The sequence below is a fragment of the Bison bison genome, unplaced genomic scaffold (genome assembly GCF_000754665.1).
Source record: "Bison bison bison isolate TAMUID 2011002044 unplaced genomic scaffold, Bison_UMD1.0 scf7180017864235, whole genome shotgun sequence".
Classification (NCBI taxonomy): Eukaryota; Metazoa; Chordata; class Mammalia; order Artiodactyla; family Bovidae; genus Bison; species Bison bison.
In genome coordinates this window covers 701,968-726,254 of record NW_011494807.1, presented here as the reverse complement: position 1 = coordinate 726,254, position 24,287 = coordinate 701,968, and positions in this window count along the sequence as shown.

The following is a 24,287-nucleotide window of genomic DNA, read 5'->3' as shown; positions in this document are numbered from 1 at the left end:
TTTTTTAATTTCATGGCTGCAGTCACCATCTGCAGTGATTTTGGAGCCCCCAAAAATAAAGTCTGACACTGTTTCCACTGTTTCCCCATCTATTTCCCATGAAGTGATGGGACCAGATGCCATGATCTTTGTTTTCTGAATGTTGAGCTATAAGCCAACTTTTTCACTCTCTTCTTTCACTTTCACTTCTTTCACTTCTTTCACTTTCATGTGTGTGTGTGTGTGTTTGTGTGTGTGTATGGAGTGTACTCCATATACACTCTATGTATATGGAGTTGATTGAATGTAGACTGGTGTAAATCAATTACTATATAGTGTACCTTCTAAAATATGAAGAATCCACATTAATTTCCTAATTCTGACAAATATATCTCGGTAATGAAAGATGTTAACATTAGGGGAAACTAGGTGAGAGGTATATAAGAACTCTGGACTATCTTTGCAATTAATTGTTCTATAAAAACCTAAAATTAAAAGGTTTATTACAAATCATGAGAAACCATTAATTAAGATGTTATGAGAGTGCCATGTTAGTTAGCAGTAAAAACAGAAAAGGATAAATGTGTCCTGAGGAAAATATCCCTTTATCAAAAAGCTTTATCATCATAACTGTGTCCATACTCAAAACCTTGCCAACAAGATAGCTGAAGGCTTATAACAAGGTCATGGCTAAAACAAAGCCCAGAGGTTGCTCCAACTCTGAAACACAAAGCCCCTTGTAAGATATAATACACACACACACACACACACAGAGTTTTAGCCTTTTCGGAAGAAATGCCAATGATTTTAGTCTCAGGAAGACTACTTAAGTCTCAAGATTACTAAGTCTCAAGATAAGATTACTTACTTATCTTTAATCTATGGTGTCATTGAATACTTACGAGTATGAAAAAAAAAGAACAAAGGATGAGGGGACATCTATATACATATTTAATATGTATATTGATACGTACCAATGAATATATGTATTGATTCAGAAAGAGATCAGAAGCATATTAAGAGACCAAGATATCCTGGCAGAAATGCCTTTTCAGTTGGGGAATATGTCTATTTCCAAGATAGCCCACCTGGGCCCTGAAAGTTGTATGACCCCATTTATCCCAGCAGGAATGCTCCTATGTCTGGATCCACAGTTATTACTAAAAACTAATGTTTGTTATAAAAACTGATTTTGTATATGAGGGTATCTCAGCACCTGAATCCTAGGAAACAGGTACTTTTTCAAAATATCCTTAAGCCCTATATTTTAAAGCCCTATATCTACTGTGGCAGGAGACCACATTTTTTTTTTTTTTGGCAGAAATATGGTGGAAGACCATATTTAGTTGATCACCAGTAGTTTTTAGGAGTATAATGCATACTCTAATGGGCATTTTGCTCTACACTGCTCATCAAAACCCTGTGCTTGTGACTAGAAATGAGACAGAGTTGGGAAGTATTGAAAAACGTTCAGACTTTCAAAAAATAGTAATTTAGTGCTATATTTCTAGACTGTGCTACTTCTGCCTTACATCAAACTCTAAAGCAATCCTGTATAAGACCTCAAAAGAATTGTTTTACAAATTATTTATATGACAAGTTATATATATATTATCCTTATTTATGGATCTGAATTCATTTGTTTGAACAGTATTTACTGCGTATCTTCTGTGTTCATGGCACAGTTCCACATGCCTACCCAGAACATACATTTATTTGATCGGGGCTGGTAGATACTGAAGCACCAATAATAAAATTAATTACAGTTGTAATATGATAAATGCTACAAAGGAATATAGCACAAGATATTGGAGGATAGCACAAAGTAGGTATTAACCTTTTCTGGGGTCAAGAGAAGGCTAAGCTTTTTAGTCTGAGTTCTGAAGGATGGAAAAGAGTTGTTTGGGGGGAAGGGTGGGGTGCAGGATATCTAAGATCCAAGGCAGGAAGGAGTAAGACATTGTCAAGGGGCAGAAAACAGGCCCATGGGACCAGAACTCTGGCTGCTTAGGGAGGTATGGTGCACAGGGCACCTGGTGAGAGAGGCTATAGAGGATCTTAGAGGACTGAGAAAGAATCTCGCCGTTATCCTCAGAGCCCGTAATTTTCAGGTAAAAGTAAGCCCAAGTCTGTAAGACGGGTCAAGGAGGAAAGAGGCATTTTCAAACTTGTATTCAAGACAGATCAATTTGCTGCTTTGCACAAGATGGTGAGAGATGCTCCAGAGGGTCCTCAGCTGTGGCCGTGATAACAATTCAGGTCCCGGCTTGACAAAAAGTATGAACACGTTCACTGCATGAATGTGCTTGGCTCATTCAAGAAAACAACACTTCCATCACCATTTTCTGTCTAATGATCCACCACAATATGGAACACTGCTAGGTTCAACAAAATAGAAACTGGTTTCCTAGTGAAATAACAAGGGCATGGGTCTCTGCAGAAGCAGCTGTGTTCTCAGTTTTAGGAGTGATGTGCATGAATTTCAACCAGACATTTTGAAATAACAAAGATCCCCAAATGTAAAGACAATAAACTCTAAACATGTCTCAGTCATCTCTCTCACTAAGCATAAACCACTCATCAAAAAAAAACCCAAAATAAAACTTAATATGCTTACAATTTTCTAAAATCATTTCTGAAAAAAAAAAAGCAAAAATAAAACACTACACACTTTAGGGCTTCCCAGGGGGCACTAGGGGTAAAGAACCCATCTGCAAAAGCAGGAGACACAAGAAACATGGGTTTGATCCTTGGGTTGGGAAAATCTCCTGGAGGAGGAAATGGCCGCTCTGGTATTGTTGCCTAGGAAATCCCATGGACAGAGAAGCCTGGCTGGTTACTGTACGTAGGGTCGCAAAGATTCGGACACAACTGCACTACTTAACACACAAAACACACACAGAGACACTTCAATTGCATCAGGTTGATATAATAATTATTGTTACAAAGATAAACATTCAATTATACCAAACTGATAATTCAAAAGACTAATGAGTGAATAATACAAGCACCTCATGCCTCATAACGTTTGTCTCCACACCTTCTGCCAACAAATACAGCTAATTTTTTTGCTAGATAAAAAGACTGAAATCAATCGTAGTCTAAGATGGTTGTTCACAAAATTAATGATTATCAATCTTTTAAATTTTGGAATAAATGCCACTTTAAAATCTTTTTGAATAACATGTGGTTATTGTTTCTTATTCCTTGGTCTCTTTTTATTTTAAGTATCTGGTCCTGATTTGAAATAGTTTCAGTCTTTCAGGGGAAAAAAATACCATGTTCAAACAAATAAAGCTGCTGTGTGTTATCAATATCAGAATTTTTTTTAAATCTTGCTTACTTCAATAGGAAATATGTATGAGAGCCTGCATCTGTTCTCTTCATGCTGTAGAAATAGCCTCAAAGCTGCCTGTCACAAATTTCACAAAATGCTAAAAATCATTCTGAGCTGCTCTTTCCTGCTTTCTCAGGAGTCCAGGTATTAAAAAAAAAAAAAAAAAATGCCTTTTCTGCCCTTAGGGTCATGATTTAGCCATTTTCCTCCATACCAATTTTCTTTCTCTCTATTTCACTTCTCCTACTTTTTCACAATCTTCCTCCAGGGAACAAATTCACAATACAATTTTTAGTCAGCAGCCAACACTTTGTTCCAGCAGTGGCGCTAAACTCCACCACTCCAAACCTGGCTCCTGCTGCTGCTACTAAGTCATTTCAGTCGTTTCCGACTCTGTGCGACCCCATAGATGGCAGCCCACGAGGCTCCCCCATCCCTGGGATTCTCCAGGCAAGAACACTGGAGTGGGGTGCCATTGCCTTCTCCACCAAACCTGGCTGAAACTCCTAGAAAAAAGGAATCTGTGAGGTATTTCAGAAGATTGATATCTCCAAGGAACCAGATTATTTGGGAGCACTTAGAAAAGTCTGGGAAACAAGAGCAACATTCTTTTTTTACCTATAATTGCAACACATTAGTGTAAATGCTGAAGATCCTTTCAGTTTGCAAAAACACACTGTGGATCTATACCTTTCCACCACCACTCCCCTACTCTGGGCCCAAGGAAATTTAAACCACCAGTTCAGTTCAGTTCAGTTGCTCAGTCCTGTCTGACTCTTTGTGATCTTGATTTTAGCTTGTGCTTCATCCAGTTTCTCATGAAGTCCTCTGCATATAAGTTGAATAAGAAGGGTGACAATATACGACCTTGACTTACTCCTTTCCTGATTTGGAACCAGTCTATTGTTCCATGTCCAGTTCTAACTGCTGCTTCCTGACCTGCATACAGATTTCTCAAGAGGCAGGTCGGGTGGTCTGGTATTCCCGTCTCTTTCAGAATTTTCCAGTTTGTTGTGGTCCACACAAAGGCTTTCGCATAGTCAATAAAGCAGAAGTAGATGTTTTTCTGGAACTCACTTGCCTTTTCAACGATCCAGTGCATGTTGGCAATTTGATCTCTGGTTCCTCTACCTTTTCTAAATCTAGCTTGAACATCTGGAAGTTCATGGTTCACATACTGTTGAAGCCTGGCTTAGAGAATGTTGAGCATTACTTTACTAGAGTGTGAGATGAGTACAGTTATGCAGTAGCTTGAACATTCTTTGGCATTTGCCTTTCTTTGGGACTGGAATTAAAACTGACCTTTTCCAGTCCTGTGGCCACTGCTGAGTTTTCCAAATTTGCTGGCATATTGAGTGCAGCACTTTCACACATCATCTTTTAGGATTTGACATAGCTCAACTGGAATTTCATCACCTCCACTAGCTTTGTTCATAGTGATGCTTCCTAAGGCCCACTTGACTGCATTCCAGGCTCTAGGTTGGTGATCACACCATCATGATTATCACCAAGCAGTGACCAAACTGTTAGCAGTGGAAACCTTTGTTCAGTCCATTAAATATACAAAGTGGCATTTTAATAGTATATATTAATGTTTATAAATTCAAAATTGCAATTTGTATACTCAGTAAATTGAATTGATATATATTTTAACAACATACAGCAATTGATGTATATTTTAGCAACATACTACACCAGGGGCTCCCCTGGTGGCTCAGACAGTAAAGCATCTGCCTGCAATGCAGGAGACGGGTTTGATCCCTGGGTCAGGAATATACCCTGGAGAAGAAAATGGCAACCCACTCCAGTATTCTTGCTTGGAAAATTCCATGGATGGAGAAGCCTGGTGGACTACAGTCTTTGGGGTCACAAAGAGTCGGACATGACTGAGCGACTTAACAACATAAAATTTTGAAGTGCTTTCACAAATGGATTACTCATGGATTTCATTGTGGTTACAGAACAGTGACACAATTCTACATCACAGAGAAATACAGCTGAAATCGCCCTGTTTTGGGTGACTTCCAAAATCAGAATATCCATCAATTAAACTAATTCAGTTGCTTGAAAGAGGGGTACTAGAAATCTTGTTGGAATTAGAAATGCAAACATTAATAACAGTTTACTTACATTTTCTAAATAGTAAATATTTAATGTGGCTGAAATCAAGGAATAGACAATTCAGTGTCCCTTGTTCAGAGATGGGAAGACCAGACCACCTGACCTGCCTCTTGGGAAACCTGCATGCAGGTCAGGAGGCAACGGTTAGAAATGGACATGGAACAACAGACTGGTTCCAAATAGGAAAAGGAGTATGTCACGGCTGTATATTGTCACCCTGCTTATTTAACTTACATGCAGAGTACATCATGAGAAACACTGGGCTGGAGGAAGCACAATCTGGAATCAAGATTGCTGGGAGAAATATCAATAACCTCAGGTATGCAGATGACACCACCCCTATGGCAGAAAGTGAAGAGGAACTAAAAAGCCTCTTGATGAAAGTGAAAGAGGAGAGTGAAAAAGTTGGCTTAAAGCTCAACATTCAGATAACTAAGATCATGGCATCTGGTCCCATCATTTCATGGGAAATAGATGGGGAAACAGTGGAAACAGTGGCTGACTTTATTTTTCTGGGCTCCAAAATCAGTACAGATGGTGACTACAGCCATGAAATTAAAAGACGCTTACTCCTTGGAAGGAAAGTTACGACCACCCTTAGACAGCATATTAAAAAGCAGAGACATTTACTTTGCCAACAAAGGTCCATCTAGTCAAGGCTATGGTTTTTCCACTGGTTATGTATGGATGTGAGAGTTGGACTGTGAAGAAAGCTGAGCACTGAAGAATCGATACTTTTGAACTGTGGTGTTGGAGAAGACTCTTGAGAGTCCCTTGGACTGCAAGGAGATCCAACCAGTCCATTCTAAAGGAGATCAGCCCTGGTTGTTCATTGGAAGGACTGATTGAAACTCTAATATTTTGGCCACCTGATGCCAAGAGCTGACTCATTTGAAAAGACCCTGATGCTGGGAAAGATAGAGGGCAAGAGGAGAAGGGGAAAACAGAGGATGAGATTTTTGGATGGCATCACAGACTCAAGGGACACGGGTTTGGATGGACTCTAGGAGTTGGTGATGGACAGGGAGGTGTGGCATGCTGCAGTTCATGGAGTCGCAAAGAGTCAGACATGACTGAGCAACTGAACTGAACTGAACTGTTCAGCAGAAAGTATTATTCAAAGTACCTTTTAACATTATATGTGTTTAAAAACATCATTTAAAACATTCAATATATCAGAATAACTATGGTTAAAAAAAAATCATTATCATTCAAAAGTTCAAGAAAGACTTATTTCAGACTGACTCCACATTTTACTTCAGTTCCATTACTAGTCTAACTGCAGTTACCTGCATGTGACTAGGGTTAAAGAACCAGTATCGGAACTGAAAGGTGATCCTACTTGGCCAAATTCAGCTCCTTCTGACTAATAACAGTGGTGGGTGGGAGGACCTTCCAATTTAACAATAATTACTTGTACCATAGATAAAATGATACATTTATGATGAGATGGGTAATTTGTAAATACTTGCTAGAGCATCCACTAAGCTTTACTTTGTATGTAGAAGGTATCCTTTGGGAAATGAGAAATCATGTATCATTACAAATGAAGCAAATATAACACCATACCCTGTTATTCAATAACACATTTTCCACAGTTGCCAAATACATGCCCATAAATTGCAGGAAAAACTGTTATTTCAAGAATCAGTTTGGTAAAACAAATTAATACACTGATTATTGTATTTCATTTACTTTCAAATTTAGCAATTAGTAAATGTGTGTCCTTTTAGGGTTTTTAAATGATTACTTTCTTAAAATTAAAGTTGAATCAAATAATGATTCCCACTGAAGCACGCTATCATGCTAAACAACACAGAAAACCAATAATCTAAAACTTTAAAAGATAAGGAAAATATCTTGGTTAATAGGAGGCAGATAGCAGATAATTCTAGTGCTATGATTTAATTCATCAGTGACTAATAAAGCAGAGATGTACTTAGTTATTCAGTCATGTCCGACTCTGCAACCCCGTGGACTGTAGCCTACCAGACTCCTCTGTCCATGGGGATTTTCCAGGCAAGAATACTGGAGTGGGTTGTCATTCCCTCCTCTAGGAGATCTTCCCAACCCAGGGATAGAACCCAGGTCTCCCACATTGCAGGCAGATTCCTTACCATCTGAGCTACCAGGGAAGCCCGAAGCAGAGATAGATCCATTAAAATGTAAATATTACAATGTCATTTCTCATACATCAAAATTGCCATTTTTTCACACTAACATTATTCTTTCCATTATTTGTGTGTGTATATATATTTATTTCTAGGCGTTTTTTTTGTTTTTGTTTTTTTTGGTAAAATGAGAGAACGCCTTATTTGCAGAACCGTTTGAATGAGATAATGTTAGATATTTAACTGGAAAAGCAAAGTAACTTTGTAAAGTATGTTGTATAATGTAAAATATATGCAGTATTACAGCACTGGAAAAGGGGTGAGAACAACCAGTATTATGGGAATGAGTAAACACTGACATTTAAACCAATAGACTCCTAAGGAGATTCAAACAGAACTCTCTCGTGATCACAGAAAGGTCACAGTGTGTGACTGAAATTCTTTCAAAACAAAAAGTTTTAGAAATTATCTTAAGAGCATATTTTTTTCTTTATGATGTTAATCAATAGACAGTAACTTATTGCTGAGATCTGCAACACTATTTTTAATTTTGAGGAGAAAAAGCAACAGACGTGGTACCCTAATGGAACTCTTACATATGTTCATTATACATATATATATACGCAAATATGTACAAATAAAATTGATACAATGTAAAGTGAATACAGAAAATCACTTTGAATTCAAAAGTCATTACAATCTGATTCATTACTTAGATCCACATCTCTTACTAATTATTAAGTAAACCATATTCTATATAAATTTAAAATAATTATGCCCTACCCTACAATGTTCTGATACAGTTTTTGGTTCATTTACAATATTATCTCTAAAACTATACAAAAGTTCAACTACCAATAACATCAAAATTTTTCATGCAAGAATTTTTCACACTACATACTGATGTGCCTTTTTTAAAAATTGCATTTGTCTTCTTTTTAATTTTACCGGTTAGGGCTCATACTTAAAGGTGACAAAAACGTACACCTAAAAAAATGTCTATTTTTGAGATAATCTTTGGAAATACACAGAAAATGGAATGATAGACCCACCTGTATTGAGTAGGGAGAAGAGAAAAAGTGAAAAATAGGAAGAGGTGAAATATATTTTCAAGTACAGAGAGTCAGACACATAACTCCACTATAAAATGATACATATTAAAAAAAGATACAATAGAATAATTTAAGTGCAGTAAAGGACAATTGGACTGGAGTCTACCCTAACCATCTCCATTCATTGCTATGAATAGCACATTTATGTCTAGTATGTATATATTCTCAAAGAAGGATTATTTAAATTTAACAGATAAGAGTAAAAACATAGTATTTTAAAAAGATATTAAAAAACACAAGATCAACAGACCTAATGTTGAAAACCTCCAAACTCAGTCCTTGACTCCTGTCTCCTCTCTCACTTACTTAGTGATTTCATCAGTTTCATGGCTTTAAATAGCACCCCTTTGCCAATAGCTAACAAATTTAAATCTCTAGTTCAGACCTTTAGCATGAAATTTTAAGTGATTTATACAATTGCTTATTAAGCATTTCTGTCTGTATTTCCAAAAAGCACCTCAAGCTCCATCTGTCAAAAACAGAGCTCCTAATATTTCCCCCACCTGTCCCACTGAAACCTTCTTCATCTTAGTGGAGGCAACTACAAATTATCGAGCCAAAAACAATGAATTCACCTTACTCCTCTCTCGCTATTATAACCCACATCCAATCTGTCAGGAAACCTTGTTAGTATTACTTGCAAAACATACCAGAATCCAGCCACTGCTTACCATCTTTACTGCAACCTTTCTGATCCAAGTCATCAGATCATTATCTGTCACCCAGACTATTATAACAGTCCTAATTTTCTCTTTTCTGACTGTGATGTCCTACAGGCTATTCTCAACACACACACACGAAATAGAATTATCCTAAAGAGGGAGGGGACATATATATACCTATGGCTGATTCATGTTGATGTATGACAGAAATCAACACAATATCATAAAGCAATTATTCTCCAATTAAATAAATTTTTAAAAAATGTGTGAGCCAGAAAAAAAAAAAGAAACATGGTTTAGATAATTTGCTTCTCTGTTCAACAGTTCACATCGGTCCCTTATTTTACTCAGATTAAAGCTGAAGTTGTTACAAGGGTTACAAGGCAAGGCTCTAATGTCTTTTTGACTTTAGCTCCTAGTCCCCTTCTCTCGCTTCCTCTATTCCAGTCACAAATGCTTCCTTGAATACACTTGGCATAATCCTGCCTTGGAAAGTTTTCCATGACTGTCTACATACCAGTAGAAATCTTTTGCCATAGATACTCACATAGCCAACTCCTTCACCCTTTAAATTCTCTGCTCAAAGGACACTTTTGAAATAACCATCATACTCAAGATAGGAACTTATGCCTGTCTCCATCCATCCTGGAACTCCAGATCTGCTTACACCAGTCTACATTTTCTTTTTCCACATAACCTACCCTTTTCTAAAATGCTATACTAATTTACTAATTAACTTCTCAGTCATGTCTGACTCTTTGCAACCCATGGACTATAGCCCACCAGGCCCCCCGGTCCATGGAATTCTCCAGGCAAGAATGCTGGAGTGGGTAGCCATTTCCTACTCCAGGGGATCTTCCTAACCCAGGTCTCCTGCATTGCAGGCAGATTCTTTATCAGCTGAACCACCAGATAAGCCACTCTAAAATGCTGTGAAAGTGAAGAAGCTCAGTCATATCCAACTCTTTGCGACTCCATGGACCATAGCCTACCAGGCTCCTCCGTCCATTGGATTCTCCAGGTAAGAATACTGGGGTGGGTTGTCATTTCCTTCTCCAGGGGATCTTCCCGACCCAAGGATCGAACCCGGGTCTCTAGCATTGCAGATGCTTTACCCTCTGAGCTACCAGGGAAATGCTATATAACTTAACAATTTATTATGTCTACTGTTTACTATCCATCTCCCCTTTAAAAATTCGGTTCCAACATTGTCTCCATTTACTTATACATACCCAAACCCTGACAGCCTAGCACATAATAGGCACTCAATAAATATTTCTTGAGTTAAACTGAAATTAAATCAAACAAAGAAAAAACCTTAAGAGATACACATGTTTAGGTTTTTAGGAACTACTGAATCTGATGAATAAATGTAAAGATTTCTGCCCAGAAATCCAGAAGATTACTCCATAAGGGCAGGAGAGGAGAAGAGGTGCTTTCTAGTTAAGCTTCTTCATTCCATTTGCAGCAGATCCCTGAGGACAACAACCAGAGATGAAAAGGAAAAGAAAGCGCAGGGAGAGTAACAACCTTCCTGTGACTTAAGGGACCCTGCTGTAAGTCAGAACGACCTGGGAACACTGAAAACAGAAGGTAGACACAATCTCAACCCACTCATTCTAGTTTATACAGAAAAGTTACTAGAATGACATCTGCCAAATGTTAATAATGACTTTTCTTTCTGGAGAATGCCCTTTGGAGTGAGGTTTTGCTTTTTTGTCATTATTCTAGTATGTGGATTTCTTTCCAAATAATTCTACAACACTGAAGGTGAATTCTTACATAAAATTTCTTCTAAAAGCCTATGCACATTTCCTTACAAAAATAATATTCTTATAGGAGAAAATTGAATAATTAAAATTACTTCTAATTTCCCTGAATGTAATATTATACATTATAAGGTTTCAAGCATTCTATCCTGAGATATGACTTGGACGATGAAGGTATAAAAACTGTCAAAATAAAAAACTAGAAATGTCAACCATTCTGATTAGGTGATGTCATATGAAACCTAACAAATAACTTTCTAATTGACTGTTATAAAGAAGGCAGAAAACTGTTCCAAAGGAACTCTAGACAGTTTTGCTGAAGAACTTATGTATAAGAAAGAAATAAGGAAAATATTTCCAAACTACAGTGTATTATCCTAACCAATAATGGCATGGCTGGATAATCATAGTGAGACTGATGTGGAGGTTAGTCCAGAGTGAGGGGATTTGGTAAGATGGTGTCTCTGGGTCCTGATCAATAGGATCTCATTGACTTTGACATCATATTATATAATCATCATTTAAATTTCATTCTCATGTTCTCTGATAATACAAAACTCAATCCACACTTTCTTTTTCAGAATACCAGAAAAGAAAACCCTAGCATATTAAAAAAGGAAATTTCTAATGGAGTTTTTTTTTTTTAATAAGTACCCTTTCAATTAACTCACTGTAATAAGGTGACCGTGGATGTTTTCAATTCATTAGATGTCAGTTAACAACTCTTTTATCACTGTCTTGTCAACTCACCATATAATGGCTTAGCGGAGTCACATCAATAAATTAATGATGCTTTGTAGGATATTTACATATTTAAAGATGTATGCACAAATTAAATATAAGTTAGCATTATGAGTAAGAGATACTACTCCTTTTTCTTCTGTTTTCTCTTGGGTTCTTCTATACAAAATGTATGCCAATTTAGAGGGTTCTGAAGCACCATTTAGATAGTGACAGCATGTTGCAAGACAAACTGCCTAAATAATTGAAAATACAAATAAGGCAGAAATCAAAAGATCCAAAGTACTTCACCCAAAAATGAAGCTTTTATGAGAATGACCTGTTAGAGAGTGCCTATGTCCACTGACCTCTTTACTGTATTTAGGAATGACGTGCTATGGATGGAAGGGTGGACACCAGGCATATTCTTCTAGACCTCTACCAGCTCTCTTAGACCGCTACCTCACCTGCTTATTCTGGTCATAATAACACCAAGGTCAGTAGGGCATCACAGAGAAGAAACCAAGGAGCAATGTTCTCTTAAAGATCTGAACTGCTCCCACCAAACAATGATTCCCCATGGTTAAACTACAATCAAACATATCAACCTATAGGTCGCCATCAAACTACCATCACCAAAGACAGAAAGAAGATTCTTAGGTTCAAGAATGGTTCTTACTTGATAGTTTTATTTCCTTTAAACAGGAAAAAAAAAACAAAAACAAAAAAGTGAACTCTGGGTTTTCATACCTCTTTATTATTCCAGCCAGTGTAATTGGAAAACATAGAAAAATGGACCTAAGCAAAGAGAATGTTTGATCTGGAAGAAAAAGAGACTGTCAGTGTATTTCTTTTATACTTCAATTATTCTTCACCAACTGTATTTCTATTTCTATCTTCTGCTTCACTAAGCTATGCACTGTATGCAATGATGGAGGTAAAATTCTAAGATTGCAATGTGCTCTACTAAAGCCTCCTGCAGAACGTCTGCTAAAGTCATCTACTATTTTGGTAGTAAAGATTGCATGAAGCTCCTTGGCATACATAGGAAAACAGAAACGTCTGTCTTGATGCTGCCAGGGAAACTAATCCTCATTATTCAAATCTCTCTTTCACTTAAGGCTGTTTCTTTTTCCTGCTATCAAATTCCACCCTACCACCCCTTTATTATGCTTACTTCCCTGCCACCCCTTTATTATGCTTACTTCCCCCGATTCCCTGCACCTCACCTGTCTAAAATCAAATGTTACACGACCTTACTAAAGTACACTGTTTCCTGTCGTGGGCTTACCCAAGCACTAGTGTTACGCTATTTCCCTTCTACTTTATCTTTTTTTTTTAATCCTCCAATTAAAAATGGGTGAATTTTTAAAAACTAGTTAAGAAAAATGGAAGGAAAAGGAAAACAAGGGAGCAAAAGAGAAGGGAACTAAGACAATCGAGGGAACTACAAACAGAAAGTTCAGGGAGACATGATGAAAGAAGGACAAAAAGAGATTAGACGTTGGAAAAAGGAAAGGTGGAAAGGTAGCAAAGAGATTCATCATTATTCGTAAGTAGTGAGGGCTTACTTAGGGGCAGGTTTTGTGCTAACTGCTTTATATGCAGCATTTAAGTTAAAAAAAAATGTGAGTAGCATATTTATAGGGATAAAATTCTCTGTTGTGAATTGAATGTACTTGGTTCCCGAATGGTCAATTTATGTTAGCTTGATATATACCAGAAAAAAAAAAAATATATATATATATAATATGTACTATTTTAAGAAATGTAAGCTTCCTAAAAATGAAATATTGTATAATAATATATTCCTTTTTTCTCTTTTTATTCCAGCATACAAAACTCAATTTTGTATTAGTTTTATTTAATTTAAAAAGGCTAATATTAAAAAGAAAGGAAACCTGTAGCATTGTGTTCAATATTTTCTGGTATTATAGCTAAGTGACTTTATCTACTTATATACTCTTAAAAGATGTATCACCATGGTAACTAGATCCTTTGACAATTATTCTATTTTAGTGTAAACCAATACAAAGGGGTTAAAAAATATCCTGTTCTTGAACCCTGAGATTCTTTTTCACTCTTAAAGTTTATCCTTTCCTCCCCCGTCATTTCCCAGAGAATGTTTGAGGATTTTTCTCTGTCCTATTTCACTGCTCATCACCCTGATTTGCAAGCAAGCAGCTCTCAAACCATGAAAGCTGATGCACTTGGTGACAGTGAACTCCCAGCAGGGATTTTTGCACTTAATTGAAATGGATAAATGTTGCAGGGTGTGTTATATATTCCAAAGGTTATTTACTGTGATTGCTGTTCTACAGAGAAGAAAATTAGATTTTTATCTTAGAGGCAGGTATTTAAAAAAAAAAATAAGGCAAAAATAAAACTGAGGCCCTTGTCCTCTCTGTTCTGTACTGGATTCCTAAATCTCAGCCGGAAACTCAGATGCCTTCACAGAGCCCGAATTTCTGTCGGATTGAGGGACTCTTCGTACTGTCCCTGAGGTACCAGTTTTCCCATTATCTTCTTTTCATGGGCTCCCTGCCACTCACTGCTCTTTCCTCTACCCTCCCCTCAGAATATGGCAAAGTTGCCACAGAAAATGGCTGTCATGATTCCTGTAAAATACTGCGGGGTACAGCAATCGCCACCACTCAGCTGCACTCAACTGAAGGGCATTTTGTGCGCGTGCATGCTCAGTCCCTCAGGGGTGTCTGACTCTTTGTGACCCCATGGACTGTAGCCTACCAGGCTCCTTCTGTCCATAGGGTTTCCCAGGCAAGAATACTGGAGTGGGCTGCCATTTCCATCTGCAGGGGATCTTCCCAATCCAGGGATCAAACCTGTGTCTCCTGCCTTGGCAGGGGGATTCTTTACCACTGAGCCACCTAGGAAGCCCTAAAGGCCATTGTAGGTCAACAGCAACTGTATCAGTGGGTCTCCTCAACCAGGGCTCTCTCTTCTCATCTTTTTGGTTCTCCACAGTGCTGACGGTGCCAAAAGCTCAACATATTTTTGTTTCTATTAGTGTCACATTTAGATTCCCTGTTCTGATCTCATCTCTCCATTATGCCAACAGCAGCAGCAGCAGTCTAGCAGCCCCAGGTGTACGAGAAGCTCAGCCTTGCCAGGCAAGAGGGGCTGGCCACCCCATCACTATCATGGTTTCTGCACGTTTTTCCTATCTGACTTGTCTTTAAAATAATACTAACCTAATCCGCATTTTTTTTTATTATTTACAAAAGGGTCTGTGGACTATCTGCTGATTTTCTTTCACTTCTTCATGCTGTTTCTGATTGGGCATATAGAGAGGGGAAAGGTAATTTCCATTCTTGTCTGTTTCCATTTCCAAGCTCCTTACATCTTTGGTGATGGACAGGGAGGCCTGGCGTGCTGCAATTCATGGGGTCGCAAAGACATGATTGAGCGACTGAACTACTGCTACTACTACTACATCTACAGAGGAGCCTGGAGGGCTACAGTGCTTAGAGTTGCAAAGAGTTGGACACGGCTGAGACAACTAAGCGTGTATGATCATTGAAGAGAGGAAGTGAAATGAGAATCCCTTAGCACCTCAGTTAATGTGCCTTTTCTCTCTTCTGCTAAAATGGCCCCAGCGTCTAGAAACCTGCAAATAAGAAGGTATCTGTCGACCCCGTCTGCCCTCTTAGCAGAAAGTTCAGGCAAATGAAAAGGGAGAAAGGAAACTCAATTTCAGATTCCAGAATGTTCTTCCAGAGATCAGGGACCCATGACATAGTCCCAAGCTTTGTTTCCATTTGCATTCTACATCTAAAGTTGTTCAGACACTGTTTTAGCTGTATTTCTCACTTCATGACTCAAAATTAGCCAGAGGCTACTCAAACTGTTATTTGCTAGCATGTTAATTTGATCAGAGTCTCTCAAGGCTCTTTGCTTCCTTAATCCTTTAAGACCAAGGTCAGCGAAGTACAGCCCATGAGCCAAATCCAGTCTGCCACCTGTCTCTACACAGCACATAAGCTAGGAACGGATTTTACAGATGAATATCAGCAGTCAATTTGATGACAGGGAACAATAACTTTGAACCACTATTAAGGAAAATATTATTCCCCCTCAAAGTCTAATAATTCAATTAGACTTGTGTTACAAATATTTGTACTCATTATTATATTTTGAATTTCATGAATCAAAATTTATGGAAAAGTGTTCGTTATATAACTATTTACATTATGTCCTTGATTTTATCTCTCAGCCTACAAAGCCTGAAACAGTTATCTGGCCCTTTATAAAACAGGTTTGCTGATCCCTGCTTTATTGAAACACAGCTGGAAATAGTCCATGAATTGCAAAGAAAAACTTCCCTAGCAGTTTAATGCAAGACTTCTAGAAGCTTCACCTTATATACATTTTTTGTAACAGATTAAACTATAGACAGACAGATAGATAGATAGGTCTAAATATATACATATACATTTATCTCTATATAGTTTTTTCTGCTGGTTATAATGCTTATTGACTAAATATAATAAGTGGCAACTATGATTTTCTTACTAACACACACGTCACTCTTTTCAAATTGGTATTCATTACTAGAATTGATTGACTGCTTACTAAGTATTGGGCTTTATGAACTTCAAACCCTTTAGGTTGGCATTGTTTCTGTTTAAAGATAATAATGAAATGCAAACTCAGAAAAGCTATCCAGCTTACCTAAGGCACAGAGCTAGTATGCAGCATACTACACTTTGACTACTGAGCTCCCATTCCTAACCACACTAATGCACTGTCTCCACTGTGGTTTACTCTCTCTTTCTAGCAATGTCCTTTAACTATCACCAGCTTCTATTTGTCCTAAAGACAGCAATTCTTCACTGCTGTTCACTCTGCCCTCCAACACTCATTGAGAAGCAGTCACATTGGCATGGAGATTTAGAAGTACATCAATAGCTATGTCTCAATGTTAATTTGAACTTCTGGTACTCTGACCTTGTTTAAATCACAAAGTCCAGCATGGAATTTTGAACAAAGGCCAAGACCCAAGATCCAACTGAGAACAAGCTATGGCTTGCCAGATCCAAGAGGTTTGATTCACTGCCCTGAAATTAGGAGCTTTGGGCAAGGGAACTGATTTACTGTATCTGCCACTTAGACACTAACCTGAATAGACTTTAGGGACATATCATTGATCAGGGTGAAAACCTATATAGTTACAGGAAACACAAATAAATTGATCAGGAAAGTCAATGCTCTAGCAGTAGGTAAATCTACTTCAACCACTGACTCCCTCTGTGACACTGTCTTCACTTCATACTACCAGGGGGTTTTGATTCCCTTACTATTTGCACTTTGAGGATTACGATGTCACCAAGCTTTACTTCCCACGACCCTTGGGTTCTAAAGTCCACCTACACAGTGACATAATCTAGAGAAGAATGCTATCTGAGTAGTGGCTGGGTATGAGAAAATTATTCTGATACTGTCTACAGATCACACATTGCTGATTCTCTTCAAAGGCTTATCTGGAATAGTTAGGATGATTCTGCTATAATGATGTCATTGGAAACTTAAGATATATAGTCTATAAACTTTTGGAAAATAGCTACTATATATTATTTCGTCTATTACTTTATTTTGAGGTTTCTAAAATCAGAGCATTCCAAATGTTTAAGAATGTGATTTAACCAATTGATGCACTTACAGGCTTTAATATTTTCTGATTACCAGTCCCTGAAACACAGCAGAGGTGACAGAGGATGCAGTGGCTCTATTCCCAAAGATGGGCCCAGCCCAGGGAGTGGAGTGGAGCTCAGTGGAGCTCAGTGAATGCACTGTAAGATGAGTAAGTGAAGGAGGGCTACAGTAATTCATGTTATTTCCTGGATTTGTTGCCTGAGTAGCAAATACATAAGGTACAAAAAAAATGTATTCAGAAAGTCAAAAAGGGAAGTAAGTGTTACATGATGATAATTAAATGAGTCAGTGAAAGTCGCTCAGTCGTGTCTGACTCTATGCAACCCCACAAACTATACAGTCCATGGAATTCTCCAGGCCAGAATACTGGAGTGGGTAGCCTTTCCCTTCTCCAGGGGAATCTTCCCAACCCAGGGATCAAACCCAAGTTTCCTGCATTGCAGGCAGATGCTTTACCAGCTGAGTCACAGGGGAAGCCCAAGAATACTGGAGAAGGTAGCCTATATCCCTTTTCCAGTAGATCTTCCTGACCCAGGAATTGAACTGGGGTCTCCTGCATTGCAGGTGGATTCTTTACCAACTGAGCTTTTGGGAGATATATAGATGTGAAAGTACTTGTATGCATGGATTTAGGAATAACAAGGGATTGAGGTAGCCTGATCTGTGTTCCCACTGGGAAAGGCGGGTCTGGGTGGGACCTGGTGTGTGAAAAGGGAACAGCTTGCCAGGCTTACACTGATGACAAGAGGAGAAGACCTCTCTTACCCAGGCACAGAAAGTCTCTGGGAGTACACTATATTTTCTTCACAGCTCATACCACAGCCGATCTTCTCCCTCAGAACAGAAAGACTAGATCTGGAATTGTGGACCTGATTGTCATCCAGTCCCTTCTCCTGCCAAGAATAAATTATATCAGATTGCTCTTTAGATCTAGCTTAATCTTCTGCTTTGCATGGGGAAATGCTTGTCCCAGAATGCTATCACTTCTTTTTGAACACATGAAATTCTTTCAACAGGGAGTAAAGCTTATCATTACATAACAATCCATTCATTGCCTCATTAAAAAAATAAATAAATGTTATGCTCAACATCTATTGCACCAATGTGACCATCTGAACTGCACAGTGAGTCCTCGTCAAGGCTTATCTTTCAAAGTGCACTAATGACTTATAAACACCGATTCCTAACTGCTTCATGTATGTCCATTTGTCCACATTAGTTACTTATGGGTACAGATTTGGCAAGACAAGGCCCTCATAATACACATCAGAATTTTCTACTCAGTGGTTAACTTTTAAAATGCAATATTTTAAATGTCAATGCTAAGGGAAAATCATATGTTATTGAATTAGGTCATGGTTGCATATTTACAGTGGCCCATGGAACTGAAGAGTTTGAAGTGGAACATCCTCTTAGTAAATGTGTTTATTTATAATGAGTCATGTGCCAGAAAAAAATATAAGATGTCTTATAAAGATTTTTTAAATGGAGCAAGAGAACATAAATTAAAGGGAGGGGGGAATAAAAGAGAAAATCAATGGTAGTGGTACAATTTACATTATTTTGTTTAAGTCTGGGTATGGAAGAACTGGCAGAAATAAGGAGCTATAATGAGCCGTGTAGTGTAGCTTGAGTCATTTAGCTTGCAAAGAGGACAGCGTGGTAAATTTGAAGTCAACCTGATTTAGTATATTTAAACATACAGTGAGAAAGCTCACATTTACATATCACTTTTAAGTATATATAAAAACACCAACTATATGCATTTTCTTATCTCAGTAACTCTGCATTAGTGATAAGGAAGCTAAGTCTCTTTGGAAAAAGTGATTTATCATGGAAAGCTGCTTTCTGTAGCCTATGACACCAAATGTTTTTAAGAAGACTTATATAGACATGAGAAGTAGAATTAGAGGACCTATTACAGGGAATCTCTACAGGACCTTGTGAACAAATGGGACATTCCTTTATTATTATATTTTTAAAATATCACTTTCAATACTAGGCTGAACCACATGGAACTATCATTCTGGAGGTCAAAAATGGTTACATATCAGCCATATTCACCCTCCTGATTTAGATATCAGTGAAAACAAAATGTGGCACGGATCTTGTGTTCACCCTCATTTAACTTTCTAGATTGTACATTAGACATGTTCTTACTTTATTAAGCAAAATGTACCAGCAAAGACACACAATTATCCTTAAATGCACTGAGATCCTTTTTCAGAACAGGAACTCAGTAACAACAATCTCTGGATTCTGGTACTGTGTTTTCTGCAGGGATTTTATGGGGCATATGTTGAAAACTATGTCATAGAGAAGGATAGAACTTCAACACAAGTCAGCTTAACTGTGCTGATATCCCCATTCAAGCTGGTTTGGTGATACTGGGCAGGTTACATAAACATCTGTGTCTCACTTTTGTCATCTGTAAATTGAAAATGACTCTATCAATTTCTCTAACAATGAATGGTACATAACTGAGCCTTTATCGCTTTCTATTGTAGCCGGAAAACTCAGAGCCAGTTTGGAAATTCAGCTTCGGGAACTGAAGACCGTATGGTCTACATATTAATATTCTTTCCCCTGGTTTTCAGTGATAACTTTTTAAAACTTTCCTTTGCTTATACCTATATATTTCTTCTTTATTCTAATTTTGTGAGATAAAGTGTTTTTTAATATTAAGTCAAATTTCTATGGTACAAGTTAGATTTTAAGAAATCAATAAATTAATTCATAAATAATACACACTCACTCTGAAATGCTGGCTAAAGGTGATTTCTGCTAAAAATATACTTCATAATTAAGAATGTATATAAATTCAAGCATGATAAAGCTTTTTACCTCTACTGACTATAGGGAGTAATAACGGCAGTCAATTATGAAGCCCTCAGAAAAAAATCAGATTCAATTAAAAATAAATATTAAATAATAAAAAACTAATTAATGAGTTTTATATTTAATAAATGTTATTATAAAGTTAAATGATATTAAACAGTATAAAGAGAAAAAAACATTTTCATTGACATCAGTACTAAATGGTGTTTAATATGTGAAAATAGAAATGGATTTTTGTACTTGTTTGTCCTACCGCCAAGTTCATAAATGCAATTCAAAACAGCATTTACCCCATTAGTAAAAGCACATTAATAATAACATTGACTATTAAATAACACACTAATCCTATATGTTGTAACTAAGAGATTCCATTGAAATATACTGTTTTTAGAGGCAATTACACCTAAAAAAGTTCCATATATTTTCCAGATACCAACTTAGAACAAATAATTAGGTTGAAATGATACATAAATGTAATGATGTGTTATTTTCTTGAAATGCTCAAACTATGAATTCTACCTCAAATAAGATAGTAACAAATAGGAAACTTAAAATCATTTTAGTGACCCTTTCGAAGGTAATTTAGAATAAGACAGCCTGGGATTCAAGTTCTATGACTCTGAATGAAGCAATAAGGTAGATAAGAGTCTCAAAATATTATCACAAAAACGAGTCCCGTAAAGACAGGCAAGCTACCTGTGATTCTGGGTTGCTGTATACATATTAGAAAGAAAGTACATATATTCCATCAGAGATAAATGGCAATGATAATAGCAATAATAAATCTAGAAATTTACAGAATAAAAAACCTGTAGTATTAAAGGTGTGTTCTTTATGATTATTCTAATAAAAGGGAATAATCTCAGTTGAGACATTATAGTCCATGGGGTCACAAAGAGTTGGACACGACTGAGTGACTAACACACTAACATACTTTAACAATAGAAAATGGACACTTATTTTGAGAGCCTATTATTTCTATTTCCTGTTTCCTTAAACTCATTTTGCATTTATTGCATTTTCCCTTTATTCCCCTCACTAAATGTTGTCAATTTAACTTTGTATGCTGCCCTCATTCTGTCTTCGGAACAGAGGTCTAATACCCCCAGATGCCAGGATTGATGCCTGTGGACAGCTTACAGCTGAGTCCCATCTAGGACTCCTCCTCAGCCCAAGGAAGTTGTCTTAGCCAAAGCTACCCTCCCTCCTGGAGTCATCGCCTACTCAAAGTCTAGCCAGTACGGAGGTACAAAGACTCTTGCCTCGAATCTAATATTTCTGAAGGGCCATACTAACTTCAGAGCCTTAGCTACAATTGGCTGAGCCCATTCTTACGACCACGGCACAGTTCTGCTTCTCCTTCTGCCTGCCCTTTGTCCTCAGATTCCCTCATAGCTGTTTCCAAAGGCATTTCCTCATCAACCTCCTACAGATAAATTTCCATCTCCTGAGAAACATGACCTATGATACTGTGAAGGAAAAGTATTATGTGCTATAATTCATTTTAAAAGAAATTAACCAAAATGGTAATCAGTACAACCTTTATGAATTTTTTTTTTTAGTAGGAAGAGACAAGCTCCAAATGGAGAAATAAGAAGCTAAAGGTTTTATTATTTTTTTTAATATAAATTTATTTATTTAGGATTACCATTCTCGGCATTGTATAGAGTATGATTAATTTTCAAATGTACATGACAACTCACATAAGATGCCCAATTGAGGAGAACAATAAAATGCAATGATGAAATTTCAACCCACATCAAAAGATATCCAATGTTAATGCACTACAAGTAGTCAAATACCACATGTTTCAATTGTTAAAACACTGAACTGACATGAACCGAAATCTGGGGGAAAGGATTCTCTCAGCCTGGGTTCTTTTAAAGGGAAGAAGATGTCATTTATTGACAAGGACCCTTTGCTTTGTTTCCTTTCTTCTGGCTTTTACTGCAATTTCAGGATGAGACTCAAACTTTGCTGGCAAAATTCTACTAAAATACTGTATATTATCATATGACAGTAGAAAAATGTGATTCTACTCATTCATAAACTTATGGTGCTTCCATTCATGTGATGCTTTTTAATAATAATGTTCAGGATTAACAGTATCTAGAAAAGATGAAGAGCAAAGCAAAAAGATTAGGTATTTTCAGTATAGAAAGGGAAAGCTGAAAAGGAGATAACCAAGTGTGAAAAAAATAAGAATAAAAACATAAAATGTATCATTTTCAGTAATTCTTCAGCATACCAAATCCCTTAATATGTCATCTCCGTCTTACATCTGTGTTCTTTTTTCACTGAATTATACCCTTAAATATTCAAAGCCTCTTGAATCTCATATCTTCAATATTAAAAGATTCCCTCAACTTCTGAAAAAGAGTTGTATTTATATCTTGTATTTATGTTCGTCACTACTGTTCCTAACCACCTACCTACTCCAGTCTGGCTGCCAACTCTACTGCCCAACGGAATTGTTCTGACTATGTGTCCTAGTGATCACAATGCCACTAAAACCGTTGGGGAATTTTCATCCTCACTTTACTCCACTTCTCAGCAGTAATTGAACATCCCTTCCATCTTTTAAAGGGTTCTGCTTTATTCTTCTGTGACACCAGGCTCTCATGGTTTTCTTTTTAACTTGCTGGCAGCTCCTTCTGTCTTTGGTCACCTAGTACATGGATTTGTTCATTCATTCATTTATTTAGTAGAATGGAGTCTGGAGACACAAGAGTGAGCAATACTAGATGTGGTTCCTGCTATCACAGGGTCCGATACACCCTCTACAGCTTTACTCTGTACAAGTCGTTCCGCAGTATCACCACAGTGCTACACGTAGCTTTCATCTAGGTCTTCAACTATGCAGAGCTCTTCCTATCTCAAAGTTTTTACATGCATCCTGTCCTCTTCTTAGAAAGTTTTGCCCCAGCCAGCCCATCCCTAAAAACGGATTCCATGTTAATTCCTCAGAGAAATTTGCCCTGGTATCCCTCTCTCAATCAGAATATTCTCTTATTTTATTGTACACAACTTTTTTTTTTTTTTTTCCCCTGTAGTAATAGAAATAGCTGGCATAGCATTTAAAATAATGACTCAACAACAGCAAAAAAAAAAAAAAAAACAGCTGTTATTTCACTTCTGGTACAAAAGATGGTTTAGGTGAGAAATACAAATAGGTTCCTAAGAGATTTAAGTTCATAAATAAAGCAATCAGGAAAGACAACCGAGCTTTTTAATAATACAGGGTCATACACACCCAAGAACAAACAAGAAAGATTCAAATCCAGGCAAGTTGACTGCAGATTCTATGATTCAATAGGGTGACGCATCCTTTGTTCTATGGACCCACAACTTTTCCTTCAGCCAAGTTACTCTATTCTCCTTGCAAGCACCACAGAGTCTCAAACTTTTAGAGTTCAGTAAGTCTTTGTAGATCTCATAGAAGTAATGCAGAGGAAGGTCACACATAGAGCAGAGATAGATAAGACACTTGTATCCAGTCTTCTGGTTCTCAGAAGAGAGCTCAGTCGATACCTCACACTGGACCGTCTCTACAGAAATCAAGTAAAAATTACTGAGACAGGCACAGAGCCATGTTCCACCTAGAAACATTCTCCTATTACCTACAAAGCATGAGCCATTAATATTCTGGAGTATTTCTCTAAAAAGAGAGCAATCTCTCAAAAATTCAGCTACTTTTGTAAAGAAAGCTAATCCTTATGGCCAAATTCAGACTTAATTGAAGAAAGTAGGGAAAACCACTAGACCATTCAGGTATGACCTGAATCAAATCCCTTACGATTATACAGTGGAAGTGACAAATAGATTCAAGGGATTAGATCTGATAGACAGAGTGCCTGAAGAACCATGGACAGAGGTTCCAGACACTGTACAGGAGGCAGTGATCAAGAACATCCCCAAGAAAAAGTAATGCAAAAAGGCAAAATGGTTGTCTGAGAAGGCCTTAC